General features: G+C 39.7%; 1 protein-coding gene across 3 annotated transcripts in view; it reads right to left on the bottom strand.

The window, feature by feature from the left end:
* The window catches only part of PLS1 (plastin 1), a 91,265-nt gene that overhangs the window by 75,836 nt on the left and 2,439 nt on the right, over positions 1–12,990 (bottom strand). The window contains exon 1 of one of the 3 annotated variants that reach the window (XM_075937660.1): positions 4,873–4,892. The exons of the other annotated variants lie outside the window; for them this stretch is intronic. The gene's annotated coding sequence lies outside the window, so the exon portion shown is untranslated. Of the gene's footprint in view, positions 1–4,872; positions 4,893–12,990 lie in introns of those variants that run through there. 3 annotated transcript variants of the gene reach the window in all.

The following is a 12,990-nucleotide window of genomic DNA, read 5'->3' as shown; positions in this document are numbered from 1 at the left end:
AAATATTCAGATGGAGAAACGGAGCCACAGAAGTTTAGTGAATTATCCAAAAATCACATAGCTTTAGTGATAGAGCAGTGAAAAAAATTAAATCCCCTGATTCCCAAATCTCTACTCTGGAAATTAGAAAATTATTATATTTTTAAGTTAGTTGATAAACATATGACTTTAAGATGGACTATTTTTAAACCTCTCTGAACTACTTACAATCTTACTGCTTCCTATGTTTACCTTTTATATTTGCTCTTGTTGGCCAGATTTTGCCACCCTTACTATATACCCTACTTCAATGAGTAGTACCATTGAAAACAAATCTGACTGTAAAGCTATGGTGCAATATATGTTGACAGAGTAGTCAAAGTGAGGTAGATCAATCCTATTAAGTGTAATACCTTGATCTTAATTAATTTGCTTACTAAAAACACAGTTGCTGCTTATACAGGTAATAAGCTATGAGACACAGTAGTTTAACAGATGCATCACCATAATAAATATTTATTGGAGGGAATTGAATGATATAACACAAATCTGTGCATTTATTTCTAAACCATATTAATTAATATTATCTTAAAGCACAGAAACATAGACTGTCAAATACAATCTTATTTAAAAAGGGAATTGACAAGGCTGACTCAGTCATAGAGTGTCAGCATGTTTGATTGCCACTTGGGAGACAGACAGCCTGGAGTTTGGTCTCAGTTACTCTCTTAAGCTGGCCTTGGAGACAGTGGTAGCTCTGCACTGGCACCATGTTGAGTCACAAAGATAGTCACCGTTACTTCTTGTATTGCCCTCAAGTTACTCCTCCTAGCCTCTACTCAGAGCAACTTTGATGGTTTTAGGAGAGAGCTGCTCAAATTGAGGGTTGCTGTTATATGGGAACTTTGAAAGTGTGAGAGGGAAGAAATGAAGTGATCTTAGTGAAATTTAAATAAATGACCTCAGGAATCCTAAACATAATTTGGGATCTCTTTTTTAAAAAACCCAGGTACAAAGAAGCTGTTGCATTTCCCTTCGTATATATGTTTTCAAGAGAGAACCTCTTAATCTATTTATAGCACATGCAGATAAAAGCTCAAGTTGGTTTTGGTTTTGTATTTTTGTAGAGTTGGTTTTTTGTTTGGCTTTTCTGTTTAGTTTTACGTTTTTATTATAATAATATTGACCTTATGGGAGGTCTGTACACAGAGGAAAAGAATAACACGCAAAACAATTAGCCGTTGGCTGACTGCACCAATTCACAACAGGACATATTAGAGACAATTTTTTAATCATCAGTCTGAGTTGCCTATATTGTGCTTTGATGGCAAGTCTCAGCCTGCAGAAATAAAGTTCCAAGTACATTTTAAACCTCTGACAACATGGGAAATGCAATGGAAGTCTGATATATCTACTTCTGTACACAACTAAATTAGACAGAGAAAAGAGTTCAGTTTTAAATTAGGGATTATAACTGAATTTAGAAATTGTACTTAAACACAGTTGAAATGTGGCCATAGCCAAATGGGTTTTTCAAAGCTTTTAATTTTTCCATTAGAAAAAAAAAAGGTACATTTTTTTTTACCATAAGGATAATTAACCATTGGAATAACTTACCTAGGGATGTGGCAGATTTCTCTATCATCTGAAATCTCTAAATCAAAACTGGATCTCTTTCTGAAAGATCGGAGCTAGCTCAACAAGATATTAGTTATTTGCAAAGTCTTTCTAACTGTAAGGATAGTTAAGCACTAGAATAGGTTTTTGAGGGAGGTTGTGGAATAACTATCCTTTTAGGTTTTACAGAGCAGGTTAGACAAACAGCTGCCAGGTACTTTGCCCTTTTTCTAGCACAAAGGGCTGCACTAGGTGTCTTCTCAAAGTCCCTTCCAGGATCCTGTGATTATGCATTTGATGGAGGAAAGAGTCTTTCTGATCTTAAAATCCATTAATTCTCTTCAGTATCCTGTACTGAAGGGTAAACACATTGAATTCATGGGCCTTGTCTACAATAAACTAGCTTCCCGGATATGTCCTGCTATTCCTTTTACCAGTCAAGAGGCAATGCAGCTGGCAATGCTGGAAAGTTTTAGAGGAAAATGTCCAGCGTGACCACTGCTCTAGAGTCTTTCCTCAACTCAAAGCAGACCAAACAGCTCTCAGAGTCATTCTGATGCTCTCCTTAGATTTTTCATCAATATCTGGATATACTTATTAGCTAGGTCACCACCACTTTTTTTTTTTTTTTTTTTTTTTGCTAACAGTCTGTGCTAGATGTGAAAGAGGATACTGTGAACATTTTTCCACTAATATTTAATATATGAACTTCAAGATCAAGAAGTTTCAAGTCACTCAAATCCTTTCCATGAAGATTGTGTTGATCAAACATATTAGTGTACCTCAGAGGGCTAAATCTGTCACATATACAAATACAGACTAATTAACTTCAGTGGAGTTGTGAGATTGTAATTTAGGGCAGAATTTAATTCTATGTCATCTATTCATAATTTGCTATCAATAATCTTCCTCTTGTTTTATAACTATATTTGTTAGCCAGAAAGTATGTCATTTTGTGAAGGTATGTACACATTTAACAACAGAATATTTATAGCATCGCTGGAATAAAACAGGTGAACGAAATATTTTCCAGACTTTTCATTTTAGTGGAATCCTTTCATAAAGATGAGTTCTGAGTTTATAGGCACAGAAGCAAAGTCTATATTGAGCAAGGGCACAACAAAATCTACATAACAATTTAGGTTAATGTCAATAAGTTGTATTTGGTTTTATCCAAGGTATTTATAGAGCCATAGTATCTGCGTGATAGTTACTCTCTTAAGTTGTATTTACCTGCATCCACATGACAGTAAGAAAAATGTGAAATTCTTCTGAAAATTCTGAGAAAAAGAAATCTCTTCTGCTTTGACCCTTTCAACTGAATACACATTTCTCAAAACAAGAGAGGAGCAAATATATCAGCTTCAAGAACTTGGTTGTAGACCCCAGTCTAGTAAGTCTCTTACTCATGGGTAACATTCCCATGGACATTAATGGAACTACTTACAGGCTTCAAGTTAACTATGTGCTTTGCTGGACTGGGGCCAGAGCTATAAAGAATCAATTTGGATCAGTAGCACCAAATTACTATTATTACAGATGGTGATGACTAAAACTGAAGTATCCTTTATTTATTTCTTCTATCTCCATATTAATTCTGTTAGAAAATAGCAATGCTAACTAAAGAACTGCAGACAAAATAGAACATCAAAGTCTAAACCCTAGTGTTACTTAGCTCAGTGGCAAAACTTCCATTCACTTCAGTGTGACCATTTTGGAATTTTAAATCCAGGTCTGAAGCCAGTCCCACGCTAGCCACGACTATGAGCACTGCTGAAATTGCACAGTGAGTCCCATGAGGGAAGGAGGGCCTCATAGTCTCCTGACTACTTTGCCTGATATTAGGAGTGCCACTGTATGAAAGTATATGTACCCGGAGTCCTGAATGGGTTAATGTGGGCCTGCTTGTCAAATTTGTTATGTGGCTGTACCTGCAGGGTGAGCTAGACTAAAATGAACATTAGTCTCATCTGGGAAGGAGCTTGTGGCCTACTATAAACCCACCCAAAACAAAATATTAGGCAAATTATCCAGAAAAATGGATGCTTATTGATCTGTTGTGTTCTGTCTGAATTAAATTATGGAGAGAATGTTGAATGAAGGAATGGTTGCCTTTTTAAGAAAACAATGACATTTTAAATAAGATGCAGAATGGTGTTAGGAGAGAAAGATAACCACTGATCACATTGTGAAATTAGAAACCAAAATTCAAAAATGTATGAGGCACAAAGATTTCATGTTACCTGTCTTTCTAAGTTTTGGAAAGGCATCTGACATGCTATGAAAGGAAGACTTGCTGTACAAAGTATGTGCACTAGGAAAGAAAGCACAGGTGGATTATAGACTTTTTGAGTAAAAAGACTATACAGGTCAGCGACTGGAAAATTATGTGGAGTATATATAACAATACTTGCCTTTGCTGTTCCATATTTTTCAGCCCACTCTTATTTAATATAAATTATCTCCCAAAATAAATAATTGCTGGGATAGGTGTCACTCTATTCACAGATGACTGTTCTCTGTGTTGATACATTCATGTGATAGAAAAGCAAATCAAAGTGTTACAAGAGACTTCTAACTAGCAAAATGCATGGGGTTTCAAGTTCTCCATTGCATAACCAAAGAACTGATATTTATAAAGGGGAAAGTTACAAAAGAAGGCAAACTGTATCTATTTCTGAGAACTAGATATAAAATTCCTAGAGATACTCAATTTGAAGCTTAATTACTTTGAAAAGATCATATAGACTATAGTACACATAAATGTACAGGAATGATTAACCTGCTTATCAGTCCTGCTGGTATTAATTGTGGGGGGAGGGGTGGATAACATTTCTGAAATTATAATAACCTTAATCAGACCAGTTAGTGACTATGGCTGCCAAGCTGTAGGGGTTAATTGCGGAAGAATTTTGTATGTGCAAGTTTAGGGGTGGTGAGGCCTGCATTTCCCCCTTGCCCTTTATCTGATGAGCCAGAAGCAACTCTTTGGGAACATAACGCCATTTAAGATAAGCATTGTTGCCAGTATAGCAAGAACAAGTATAAGATAAGGGTACAGGGCAAGAACGCATAAACAATCCTGTTTACCCTAATGTACTGATCACGTAAACAAGGCCAAAGAACAAGTAGAACCAGATCAGAACCAGATGGATAACTAACAGCTAAGCCCTACACCAGCACGTAATGAGTAACCCCTGGAAATTTCCAAACTGCAAAACAAGGCAAGAAAACTGTATTTAAGGCTGCACCTGAGCACAGCAATTTGGACCTCACCGATAGGCTTTGGGTACGGGCACCTCGGAAGCTGAGACAGTCTCCCACTTCATCCACAGCTGACATGGGATCCCCAACTAGCCAAAAGGATGTAAGACATACCGCTTCTCCTATTATGTTGTCCTTTTAGTTAAGGGGCACAGCTGTTAGCTGTCAGGAAATAAACTGCTTGTGTTTGACAGATACCTGTGTAGTGGTTTTTGTACTTTGAGAACCTAGTGTTGGACCTTAGACTCACTCTTGCCGGCAAAACAAGCTATTGAGTCAGCATCAAAAACAAAACTCAATCCCCTCCCCAGATTTAATACCAGACCAGGCACTATGGATTGCTTGCAGTGCATTTATTAAAACATCTATGCGGGCATAGGAGGCCAAGTGCCTTCCCAAAACGCCAGGCATGGCTCCACCCATGCTCTTCCCCCCAAAAGCTCTTTTTCTAAGTTCCCTAGTCTCTGTGCAGTGGCACCAGCTAGGGCTTGGGCTGGGGCTGTGCCATCTGCCCCGCCAGTGCTCTGAGACTGTGGGGCTAGGACCATGTTGCCTGCCCTCCCGGTGCTCCAGGGTTGGGTCTGTGCCACCTGTCCTTTCTATGTTCCAGTGCCAGGGCCATGGCACTCACCTTCCTGGCCCTCCAGGAGTGCCTGAGGTTGTGCCGCCTGTCCTTCCGGCACTCCAGGGCTAGGGCTACACCACCTGCCCTCCTGGCATTCAGAGGGTGGGACTGCCCCTCCTGCTTTCCTAATGCTCCAGAATTGGGGGGCCAAGACTGCACCACCCACCCTCCGGGTGTGCCCAAGCTGGAGGGAAGCTGGGACTCTGCAGCCTGCCCTCCCAGCACTCTGGGCTGGGGAACCGGTGCTGTGCCACTCACTCTCCTGTCACTCCAAGGGTACAGCCATGCCACTCTCCCTTCCTCACTGCTAGTTTATAGTGGGAGCCATTAGCTATGTGGGGGGGGGGGGGGGGGGGCCTCTGGGCTCCAGTGGGGGTGGGGCACCGAAGGGAAAGGGCCTCAGGCAGAAGGAGGTTAGCCTTTCTCGGTGATGTTTCATGCACTGCCCATGCTGATACGTGGTATAGAGCTTCTAGTGAAATGCCAATTATACTACCAATAAAACTGCAAGACCTAGCTTTCTGGGCCAAAGTTAATGAATTGTAATGATGAAAGTACCAAATAATTATAAGGATGAAAAGTGGCATGTCCAAACATTAATTAAGATTTATTTTATAAATTTGAGACATTAGTATGAAAGCGAAGTATACCAGTATACAGATGAAAAGTGGAGTCAGTTCTGACTATTATATACAAATGGGCACAGAAAAGAAAAAGCAGAATACGTATAGCATCTTGCATTCCAACAATTTGAACGAGTACATCTAAAGAATATTCAATTTGTTGCTACCATGACAGCCAAACTAGTAGCAATTATGCTAACACCAATGGAAGCTAAGCAGTTGGGCTGCCACCCAGGAGAGCAAATGCTGCCCAGTTGATTAGCAGAGTACCCACAGCTGGCAGTATGTGTTTCTATTGGTGATGCACATGCCCCAATGCAGAGAACAAAATTTATTCTGCATATGGGTGGAAAAAGTTAGAGGAAACACTGGTTAGCACTAAACTGGATCTGGGGATATGTATGACAGTCGCTTTTTTTTTTTTTTAAATTTAGTGTCAGGCCTTATGGTGATTAAAAGGGTGTCTCAGTATGAAGTAGTGATTTAATCAATGAAATTATTTTTCTAATAACAGCTAGATTAGCTGAGATCCCAGTGCATTCCAGGATAACAGGGAATGAAATAGCAGACAAGGCAGGTAAAAATACTGTAAGAACTAGAAAGAATGACACAGAAATGCCCTTGAGTGAATAGAAATTCAGAAGCCTAATACAGAAAAATGTAATGTAAAAGAGGAATGCAAAAAAAAAAAAAAAAAAAAAAAAAAAAAAATCAGAACAAAAACATTATTTTAAAAATTGTACCCTAGAGTTAAAAACAACATCCATCAGAGCTTAGGATAGGAAAAATGAACTGATTTTGTTTAGAGTTGGCTTTTGCAGCATAAATCAAAAATCTCTTTTGAATACGTAAGACACAATAATGGGCTATCACTCATGGTACAAAGCTCATGGTTAAAAGTGGAGCTTGAAGGTCTCGAAAGCAAGTCTAAAAATATGAACTTTAAGAAAATTAAAACATTCAGGATTACATCTGCAAGCCATTCAAGTTGGATGGAAGAGATAGGACATTTTGGAGTGTAATTAGGCTTTTACCAGCTGTACACTGGGGAGAAGGCAAGAGGGCAAAATCAGTCAGTCAAATGACAATTATGGGAAAGGAAACTGCCAAGAAAACCCAGAAATCATTTGTTCACAAAGAAAAATCATACATTTTATGTATAATTTAGAGTAGTAGCTTAATTACACTGGCCCAGATCTTGGATTGCAAAGAAGAACTTAAAGCAGAATAAACATGGTTTTATTTAGAACATTTATTAACTTTGAACATACTAAAGATTTTTTTCTGTTACATCTGTTTAGAAAAGTAAGACTTGTGCTTTTGGCTAACATTGGAGAAACCCACAGTTACCTTTACTGCTACAAACAGTAACACAAAATGTGACTCTTATGGAAATAGTTTACTATGCAGCTGCCTAGCTGAGGAGAGCTGTAACACACAATACAGATCAAAGTCCCTACAAACTCTTTGAAATCTACTTATTAAAAACAACTCAGTCCTACAGCTCCTACTGTGACAAATCCTTCAAAATTAGCATTCAAGCAAATACAATCTTCCTGATAACGTAAGGCCTCGTAAATCAGCTTTTATCTTATGTCAAAGGAGTTACCAGAGGGTGGCTCAGAAACGCAGACTGAAATTCACCAATGACTATAACAGGAAAAAAAGTTTAGCTAATTTTAAATGAATTAGTAGGCTAACTTTGATACCTGAGCAGATTACTTTGGCTACTACCTGTCACTGATAAGGAAAGGTGTACAAGAGAACTCCAGAAGAAAGCTGATAATCACCTCCCCACCAAAGGCATACACATCTCTTTTGCTTTATAAATAATTTATCCCTGAGGTTTAGTGATGCTGTAAATGAATCTAGAGTAATCATACTGATGAGCAGTTACAATGCATCATCTTTATTCCTTTTAGAAACATCTTACTAGAATAATTCAGAGCTCTAAAAGCTTAGGAACTCATCCAATATTTTATGTTTAGTAATACAAAAAAAACCAGTACAATAAGGTGCCGGTGGATAGGTATTTCTATATCCATTCTGATTAAATAGAAAACATTCAAAAGATCAGTATAATCTATTGGGTCTATGAACCAAAGCTTAAATCATGAAACTAGTAATTATATTACACACATACTTCGGGCAGAAGAGGATTTGATTCTACATGTTCGATTCTGCTGTCCTCCTCCCCCCTATTTTTACATATACCACCAGTAAATTCCAAATTGTCTCCCAATAAAATTGGACATGAGCAACTACAATGATTTATGTCACCCTGTAGACTTCAGAGGTGTTGTTCTCTTTTACATTAATAAATCAGAACAACTCCATATTTATATGTAATGTTAGTCAGGTGGAGTTAGTTTTTATTTTTATTTCCTTTCTATACTATAGTAAGTGGTGACTATTAGTTAGGTGTGTGAGCTTAAAGGCTGAAAAAGACTGGTCTAATAACATTCTATAGGACATAGTTTAGAAACCTCTATTCGGGATACCTGGGCTCCTTAGCTACTGCGATTATTTGTTTGCTGAAATCAGAGCCTACTATTTACAGGTATCACCCCCAGTGTCATTTTATTGATCAGTTTTGGATCCAATTACTTTGGTTTCTCACAGCAACAATTACCTCCAAGAATATGAAGAATTTCTGTCATAAGTATTTCACGTAGCTTTCTGAGTGCTGTGAAAATATTCTCTTTAATTAGTCATTGGTATAAAAAGGCAGACCCTGGATCCTAGTGGCATGTAATATGGGTACTTAATGTAAGGATTTGGGTGCAAACTTTTCCATAAAATAAAATCTGTTCCACCCACCCAAAGTCCATGTATTTTTGACTGTTGGAAAGCAGAAGTTCTGGGAATGTGAAATCCACTCTTACAATTCAATATTTAAACCAATAAATCATACCTGTTTCTAAGACATTTATTTTGTATATTTTGATACACAATGCTGACAGTTTACGAAGCTCTAACTTAAAATCTCAGTATCTAATGGTAAATAATAATTCTCCAGACTTACTTCCATAATTTCTAGAAAAAGTGAAGCATTGATTTTATCCATAAAACAGCATATATGAAAAAATAGAAATACAAATAGAATTGGCAGAATTCAATTTTATAGCACTCACAAAAGTGCTAGATGCTTTACCAATTACGGATGTAAGCAACTAATCAACTACCCGATGAGCCTAGCCTTATCGGGTAGTTGAATCACTACTTAACTAGTCACCTTCCCCCACCTTGCTGCCTCTGTATCAGATGCACCAAGAGTGGAGCAGCAGAAGCAGGTGCTAGGGGGAGCCAGCTTAAGAGCTGGTTCCCCCCAGCACCATTTCTACGGTGGGAGGGGTGGGGGAGGCAGAAGCACAGCCGGGGAAAGGTGCAGCAGTCAACTGCTTAAGTCCCTGCTCGCACAGGTTCCCTGCTGCGCCTCTTGCTTTGAAATGTACAAGAGCCGCAGATAGCGGGGATGTACAAAATCCATCGACTTCTCGATTAACTGATTAATTGAAATTTAACATCCCTATTACCAATACATAAGACCAGTCCAAAACCTAAATCTATGTATGTATTTTAAAGGCAGCTGTGAGTCCATCTGTGTATCTGCAAGTCCATTTGTTCAAGCACTCCTCCTAAATGGTAACAGCTAGGACCACCAAATTTGGTATGCCGTTTCCTCTTATCCTAATTTACAGCAAGGTCAAGGTTTGGTTGTGGCAGAAAAACAGGATGTGCCTAGAATTTGATTGTTTTCCATAACATGATACTACACAGTCATCTCTGGGGGCAGCAAGCATGGGGAACAGCAGTACTGCAGAGTGCCCATTGTGGGCAGCCGCACAAGAAAGGGAATGGCAAGCTGTCCTCCATTCCCCCTTCCCCGGGTAGTCCAGAAAGTACTGACAGGGCTTGCCTGTATGGTCTTTCCCTCCCCCCAAGCCCAAGAAGCACTGGCAGGAGGCCTCCATGGTACTCCCTAGCCCCTGGGAACACCAGCAGGCTTCCCCATACTCACCCTCCAAGCCGGGCCCAGGGAGCACTGTCAGGTGACATCCAATGTCCCCTCTCCAGCACCCGCCCCCTCTCCTGCTATTGGGCTGGGCCTGGGGAGGGCTGGTGGGAGGCCTATGCTGTGCACACACCCCCGCCACTCCATGGGCCAGACCCATTTAAATCAGTGGGACTTCTGAGGCAAGTTAAATTAAGCAAAACTTTTTCAAAGATAAGGGCTTACATACATAACATATCAATCTAAAACAAATGAGAAACAATAAATATTTGTGTTATATTTTCTTCCCTTGCTATATCTATTGTAACTATTTGCTTTTTGTCATATAGCTGAATTTCTACCCACTTGCTTTTCAATGGCCAGTTAGTTTGCAGTCTTTTACCCAATGTTTTATTTTTCAATATTTTCCTCATCAATTTTTATGTACCTTTTATTCCATTTTCAGTAATCAAAGTAATATTATAATAAATAGATTCATTTGAAGTATTGGGTTTTACTTTCATTTTAACTTGTGTCATTTCATTCTAGTTTTACAATATACAGGAAACAATACAATACACGAGGCAGTCAGCCATTCTGTCAGGTGGATTGTTTGGTGCCTACCTTCATGACCATATATGGAAATAAACCTTCATGTAATCTCAGAGGCTGACAGGTGTATTTGCAGCACACATGCAACTGATAAATTATAATCAGAATCTTGCTGTCACATAAAATTAATATTTATAGGGCCCCAACGTAAGTGCCCTGAGCAGAACTGACCATAATGCCATCCTCCCTAATGCAGCAAATGCCTAGCACAGCATCTGCACTGTGAGTTGGTTTTTGATGGTGCATGTCAGGCATTCTGTGCCCCTTGCCAAAGATCTGCTACCTCAGTGCAGCCTACCCTCTGAAGTGGTCCTGTAAGAAGGGAAGGGCAGGGAGTCTGACTTTTCAGAGTTTGCTTTGGGTCAGCTACTGGAGGAACCAGAACTACTTTATCCCCCAGCAGCTAGAAGGACTAGGGATGTTAGATAGCATGTAACTGAATAGTTGTGTAATCGCATCCAATTTTAGAGGTTATATGACTATTCAATAGTCACCGGGGGCGGGGCTGGCAGCCAGTGCACTTCTGGCCCCACACCTGGGGAGCCTCCCATCCTTCCCGTGGACAGAGGCAACAGTGGGGTAGAGGGAGGTGGAGCACCAGCTCCTGTAGGAGGCAGCAGGGAGGGGGGAACGCAGGTCCACGGAGCCAGCACGCACAGAGAGCCAGCTAAAAAGCCAACTCCCTGCATGTATAGACTCCTGCCTGTCCCCCTCATCTTCTGGGCTGCTGCCTCTCTATCAGAGGCAGAAGTGCGGGGGGGTGCATGTGAGGGTGGGCAGGCGGATTCAGTGTTTGTGGGGAGCTAGTTTAAAGCCAGCTTCTCCTGGACACCAGCTCCCACCCCCCTGTTGCTGCTTCTGATACATAGACAGCAAGGTGAGTGGGGGGAGAAATGCATGTAGTCAACAGGATTAATTGATAAGATCGGGCTTATCAGTTAACCATGTAGCTACACATCCCTAGGAGCAGGTAGAAGCCAACCCTTGGGGCCAGATGAAAAAGGCTGGCTGCTTCTATCAAAGGTCAATTCTGGGTGAGGTCAAATCTTGTCGGAGACTAATTTTGACAGTACTTTTTATTTCAGTCAATGAGAGGCTTATGATTTATTTTGTGGTGAATACGGCCTACAAAACTCATTCTGAATTAGACATCAGCCCTGGTCTACACTAGGAAATTATTTCAAAATAACTCCCCTTATTTCAAAATAACAAGTAGAGTGGCCACACTACTACACTATTTTGAAATAACGGGCTTGTTATTTTGAAATAACTCCTGCTTGTCATGAGGAACAGTACTATTTCAAAATTGTTATTTTAGGAGTTATTTCAAAACATTTCCTAGTGTAGATATGCCCTAACTGGGCCCATGAAAATTAGGCAAGCTCATTTCTCAAACAGCCACTAGCTAAGGGGCATCTGTGACATGGTGGATCCAGGGATCTCTTTGTACCAACTGGGTGAAAGTTCAGAGGTACATACCTGCATATAAGACCTCCAATGAAAGTCCGTGTCACTCTATTTATGATAATAATTGTAAGATATGTACATACACATTGTCAATTATGTTAAGAGTTCATAGTTAAAAGAAGATCAGTCCAATCTTGAGACAAACTACTCCAGACAATAGGTGGGAGACACTATCTAATCATCGTGGTTCTTATGATAAAAGTCTATTGATATACTAAATCAAATGCTAATTAGGAGCTTTCAAGGATTTCAAAGGAAATGAGAAAGGTAGTAAAGAGAGACAGAACAAGTGAATCTTGGCAAAAAAAGAAGTTACTGAGCCACTTATTGTCTGTCTAGTAGTCTTTGCTAATGGATACTGAACCAAGGATGGTTCTGGGCTTTGTGGGGCACCGTGGGAGACATGGGGAACCTCTGTGATTTCCATAGCTCACCTAGCATATTGGGATTTGAGTACTGGGCAGGTCAAGGTTTCTTGCCATTAGGGGAATATTGGGGAGTTTTAACAATAGGGCAGGGTAGGCAAAAGGAGATTTGACAGTCAGGTTATATCACTTGGAAGGAGATGTCAGGGAGAGCTTTAATAAATGGGAGAAAACTTAGCCTCCCACATTTTTTTTTTTTCATATTTTATTAGAGGACTTGGTTGTGGTGGACATTTGGGTCAGGCTATTTCATAGGAAAAGGACTAACAGAAAAAAGCCAGAGTATCACATATTGACATAATTTGCAAATGCACATAGCTGGCCCTGTATTAAAATAAAGCTATATCTCATCCCGAATTTATGACAATGAAATGTATGTTATAA

Source organism: Pelodiscus sinensis, chromosome 10 (genome assembly GCF_049634645.1).
Source record: "Pelodiscus sinensis isolate JC-2024 chromosome 10, ASM4963464v1, whole genome shotgun sequence".
NCBI lineage: Eukaryota > Metazoa > Chordata > Testudines > Trionychidae > Pelodiscus > Pelodiscus sinensis.
The sequence above is the reverse complement of the archived record's forward strand: the minus strand, read 5'-3'. Positions and strand labels throughout refer to the sequence as shown.